The sequence below is a fragment of the Pungitius pungitius genome, chromosome 8 (genome assembly GCF_949316345.1).
Source record: "Pungitius pungitius chromosome 8, fPunPun2.1, whole genome shotgun sequence".
NCBI classification, from domain to species: domain Eukaryota; kingdom Metazoa; phylum Chordata; class Actinopteri; order Perciformes; family Gasterosteidae; genus Pungitius; species Pungitius pungitius.
In genome coordinates this window covers 6,937,161-6,943,380 of record NC_084907.1, presented here as the reverse complement: position 1 = coordinate 6,943,380, position 6,220 = coordinate 6,937,161, and positions in this window count along the sequence as shown.

The following is a 6,220-nucleotide window of genomic DNA, read 5'->3' as shown; positions in this document are numbered from 1 at the left end:
CTATCTGATACAGAGGGGCCATTTCATTTATTACATTGCGGTTAAGCGAGCCTCCACTTCGAAAAACAGTCAAATATTAGACATTACGATAACAAGAACTTACTTCAAAATAAGAGCCAAGTTCCAGTCAACATGATACGACATATCACATTAAGTCAATCAATGAACATCAATTATACAAACAAAAACAATAAATTAACAATTACATGAATTGATTCAAAATGAATGAATGAAAATTACTCAATAATAATTATTGCATTCAAGGATTTAAAACATACAGGTTAGATTTAGAAGGAAACGGTCTATGGAATTATTTCAATTCTGGACCAAATGTAGAATTTCAAAATGACAGCCCTTCAAAATCTCCTTCATGAGCTGACTTCAAATCACATTCACGAGCCAATTTATTTGGATTTATTGTAAATTTAAGATTTAAAAGACAATGGTATTGTTCTTTGTTTCGCTTTAATTCTATTTTTGGAAACAGAGATACAATGGATACTTTTTATGTGTTATTTTTATTTTGTGGCATCAAGCCTATTGCTTTGAGTAATAAATCTAAAATCCTTATTATTTGTTCTTAAAAGCTACTTGCAATTTTAAGTCATTGTGTGTTATTTAACATATTTAAAATAACCTGAATAAACTTAAATAAAAAATCAATGATATTACCAAATGGCAGAGGTGGGAACAAGTCACTGTTAGGCAAGTCACAAGCAAGTCTCAAGTCATTGCCCTCGAGTCCCGAGTCAAGTCGAGTCAAAGACGAAGCAAGTCCCAAGTCGAGTCACAAGTCAAAGCCAACAAGTCTCAAGTCGAGTCACAAGTCGTACCATTTTATCTTCGAGTCAATTCAAGTCATCTTATTATAGTGGGGACGGGGAACCCTGGGTGATGGTGCGCTGCCTCACAGACCTAGACTACGAAGGGAAGGGTAATGGTGGATCGACTGTGACTGTGTTATAGTACTGTAACGCTCACCCCAATGCTGCAGCGTAAATAAGGAGGCGATGACTGGCTTGCAACTCCGCTGCATTTATTTATATAAAACAACTCAACTTCGGTCACTGTTGGCCGTCACCACGCCGAACGAACACTTCCGCATACACGGCCCCCCAAAACTCGGGTTGTCTCGCGTAACTACAGCTGGTAACAGAGCAAAACGTGAACACATGCAACATCTGCATAACTGATTAACTAATAACTTTAACTCAGCTCATTACACTACTTTAAAACGGACGTTGACATAATGTTGGCGAGGATTTCCATCGGAGTCTGAATCCGGGTTCAAAAATCCCGATTTTTGTAACCATGAACGAGCTGTCTCGTTGATACGGTCAAATGGACTGCAGTGATTGGATGTCGTGCAGGCAGCGCTCTCTGCTCACAGGTGGCGCACATTTTTTTGACAGATGCAGATAAACAGAGCGGCGCGGTGGTGTGAATGTTTTCCCCCAGTTTTCATGGGAAGTAGCAAGTCTTCTCGAGTCAAAAGGCTCGAGTCCAAGTCAAGTCACGAGTCATCGGTGTTCAAGTCCAAGTCGAGTTGCAAGTCTTTGTACGTTTTGTCGAGTCGAGTCTCAAGTCATCAAATTCATGACTCGAGTCTGACTCGAGTCCAAGTCACATGACTCGAGTCCACACCTCTGCCAAATGGCCCTCTTTTAAAAAAAAAGTATTTGAAACAGAAATTGCGGAAATGTGGCTCAAAACTGTATTAAGTATTAGAATTAGTTTTAACATTCAGAACAATATGTGTAACTTCCATATAATGTTAGCAAAATGTTTATTTACAGGCGCATAAATGCTGTAAAGAGTCAAGACCACACACAGTCAGAGTGATGGTGTTATGTACACATGACGGTGGACTGCCAAAAACAACGAGTTGTGAGCTTCTTTTGAAAAGAAAAAATACACCTCCAGAATCGAACACATAAACATTGACAATCCAGTGGGAGATATTATTCCAATTCAGTTTTATTTGAGGCAGCTGTATGTGAGAGGTATGACGGATGAATGCTGCACTAATTTCAACACCTCATTATGAAAATTATAGCGGTCACAGAAAATTAAACCCGTGATCTTCCCCTCTATTAGCAGGCAATCCGTAAAAAAGACATGCACACATACTTTGTGTCGTTTTTGGATGTTCTGAAGCCTTCTCATTTACAAAAAAAAACAGATTTATTGGCACGGTTAACCCAAACACTGATTATCAAAGACTGGAAAGCATGACTCCATTTCGTCTCAAATTGTTGTTGCATAAATGTGTTCAATGCAGAAACAAGGGGGGAATGCGAATGCTTATAAGTCTCTTTTGATTCTACTTTGTGTTAACCCTAAAAAGTAAAAACAGCCCCTACGTTTGGTTTTGTGGTTGTTATGGTATCTGCCCTCAGGTTTCAATATCAATGTAGCAGCAAACAACTATAGTTGAGTAATGTTTGCCTGGCCAGAGAATAAAGTCGCCTCGACTTGTGCGTGTGTTGTTACTTGTTACTAGAGCGCCTTTGTGCTCTGTTAGTTCAGCTCATGCGGCAGGTGCCTTTTAATGCATGTAAATGTGCCCCCCCCCCCCCGATTAGCTCACTGCTGCTTCTCCTCCACTCGTGATGCAATTACAACCACCTCCTCACCGATAGCTGTCGAAAGCCGTTGTGATGGACTAAATACACTTTTGGATGTAGCACCATTTATTTATTTTTTTCTTTTGTATGCATTCTTTAATTTGCCTGTAAAGGTAAAAAGATTCTGGCATTTGAATGGTTGTATTTGATTTGATGTGTAGGAATCTCTCTGAAAGGCCAAAAGTAAATCAACGTTCCCTAACAATATTACTCCCAGTCAAGATTTGACTTATCTTTTGTTCATCTAAGGAATAGAGAATTGGGCTGGGCGGTGTACCGCATCATTTCACACGACCTCACCTCCCTTGCAGTCTGACAGCTCACTATTGGTGTTGGCCTGTATTGCTCCTCTCCCTCTTCGACTCAACCAGCTGAAACAATACAACAAACACCGAGGTGTTGCAACTCCTCCAAGTCAATGTATTGTTGTGGAAAATCTGTAAATATTGATGTGTAAATATTCACTCCTGTGGCCCATCCTCGAGCCGAACTTCATTCCTAAATCGTCGTCACGTCTCAGGAGTGTGTTTCATATCAGTTCATTTCACAGTGAGGATTTGAAGCAATGTCATAACAGTATGACACGCCGGGGGGTTCAGTTTGGCTCGGACAGAAGAAAATGGTTCAGTAGTGGAGTCCTTCCTGTAGAGGGGGATGTTATACTACTTTACAACACACCAGAGCTGTCCTTCAAACAAAGTATCCCTGATCACTTCAGTCCAGAAAAAGGATTAATTGTCCTATTGTGTCCCAGTTAAAGTGGATTTGCTATCTGATCTGCTTAGCAGTCGGCAGTCAAGTGCTTCTGGTCGCACAATTAGAATTTGGACGCAGACTTCATTACTAATGCTTTTGGAGACCGATCAAGACTTCGGTCCCAGTGTGTTTTGAGCCTGGTTTCTGGGACATTGCGGCCCTCCCTTTTGATGTGCTGCTTTGGTAAAAAAAACAGGTTAAAGGGACCCGGCTCCGTCTGAACTACTGGATTCAGTTTCATCGTAGCTATTTAGAGCAGCATTGCTATTGATGATAACCTGACAAACTAAAGCAAAAAATGCTCGGGTTCATGCAATCTAAGACATTCAATACTGTGGGCTAATGTTAGCGTAGCAAAGGTCTTGCATTTTACTTCTAAAACTACTTAATCAACCTACATCCATCTTGTCTGCTACCGCCAAACAGGTTTCAGCCAGTTTTTTCATAAATTTGTGTAAGACTCCTCCAGAGTGTGACAGACAGGCGTCAAAACAGGCTGTTCCAGTTAGAGCTGAGATTGTCGGAAGAAACGTCTGACACTTTGATGAACAGAGATAGGGAGGATCTTGTGCACGTTGCATGTTTTACATAGATGAGACATAGCTGTGAAGATTAATGCAACTCTCACATTTGTCACATTCAAACATGAGTGTGGAGACAGTGGACGGTTAGCCTGTCGGAGCATAATGACAATGCAGTTAAATTAAAGCTGGGACCCCGTTTTCAACGATGGAGTATGCACAGCGTACCTGGAGGTGCAATGTTGGAAGTTTACAGCATTCAGATGAACAAATAATGGGATAGTGTCTGCCCAGGTGCTCTTGGGTTGTGCTCAGCGATCAGAAGTCAAAGTAATTTACAGTAAGACAATTTCTAACAGAAGTTTTTAGTTGCAATGCTCACCCATAGCGCAAGCGAAATGACAGCCTCTGCAGGAGCCTCGTTTTACTGCACACGTGTCGTACACAATGACATGACATGTCATCCGTTTGTGTTAAAAGGCTGTTGTCTCAGCGGACCCGTCTGTTCACATGTGAAGAATTACTGAGGGACTAGAAGTAAAAAACGCTTTCACTTGAAAGGGCAAAGCAGGAATGATGTGCAGCATGTTCATCAGCAAGGACCTCACATGAGTCACATGACAAAACAGCTTTGGACTGACAGCTTAAGGTGAGCCATTGTGATCTCTACCAGCTACAGGTACGGCCGGATCAATGATGTATGATGGAAAAACTGTAACAAGACGTAACAAGAGCAAGAAACAGTTCTGCCATATTTACTCATACTCTTATATGAAGACATGAGGTGGTCTTCGTGTTTCTTTTGATGAAATTACCCATGAATAGAATACAGTGCATTGACACTCTTAAATGGTCTAAAAGAATATTACATTTTAAAAAGTGTTGTTTTGGGTCAATACTCAAAGAGGATGTGTGTAAAATGTAGTGAATTGGTGCAAGCTTTGGCAGAAGCTCTACTTAATACGTTCAAATTGTATAATTAACATTAAAATGAACTTTATACCATTATTGTTGTTGCATACAAATATAGAAACAGAAATACAGAAAGAAAGAACACACTTTCACCTTTCATGCCACTAAATGATGTACAAAGTCCAATATACGTCATCATTGAAATGCTGAAAATCTGGTGCATCGCTCCTCTTCTTGGAATCTTTGCTTCATAGTTTTACAGCGTAACAAATATCCCAGAATTAACTATCATTACTATTTCTTCTTAGTGTAAAAATGTTTCCCTGGAGAGCTAACGAGAACACAAAGTACCATTATACAAATTCCTGAGGTGTTTTCTATACAAACATCGGATTGAACACACCAGTTTTCCGAGAGCTGGTCGCACAACGGCAGGTGTATCACTTCAGAAACAAAGCTTTTTTCCAGCACCCACGCACACATATCAGGTATCACACAGTCGTGGGAGTCAAATTCCTTTCTGATACTAAAACAAAAGAGAATAAAAACGAGAGGCTGCTGTTTCTTAAGGAGCCCAAAGAAAACAAAACTTCCTGTAGTAAATCACAGCCGCTATCTTTGGACTTGGGTCCGTGCGGACGGACGACTGCAGCAAAATACACTTTATGAAAATGACTTGGCAGATGACCCTCAGGGATCTTGGCAGGGCTCGGTCTGCAGAGACTGGCCGTAACAAAGTGAGGATACGCTGACTCGGCATAAAGAACACGTTTAATTACCATCATCATCAAGCATCCGAGGGGACCATCCGGGTCGGAGCCAGGAATCCCCCCCGATCATCTGCCAACTCGGAGACTTTATTTTTAGTGGCCATCTTCTCTTTAATCTGCAAAAGTCTCACGACCTGGCTCCATCCGTGTCTCATAAAATTAGCTTTTTTTTTTTTTTTTACAGCTCACACATATTCCTAATATTCCTCATCGGCTCTTATAGTTCCCATTGAGTTTGTATGTCCTTTCAGCCCGAAAAAAAGTCAGCTATCGAGTGCATGCAGAAGGAAAAAGACAAGGAGAGCCATGACGCCTCCCTGCCTTCCTGAGACATCTTTTAGACTCATTGCCATTGCAACACAGATTAATTCTCACATATTGTTAAAAAAGGGATCATGTTTTAACAAAAGTCCATAAAGGCAAAAACATACGGAAAACCCGTGTGTAAGTATGATTCACAATAGAAGGAGCATGATGAACTAAAGTGGCTTTAATGAATATTTATTGTTCTAACAACGTGTTGAATGACGGCATGTACTGTGAAAACACTCACAGGGAAAAGCATCTGACTCCTACAGTCCTCTTCCGCCATTTGGAGCGTTTAGGTCGTCCATAGGATTGCTCTTTTTGTTTT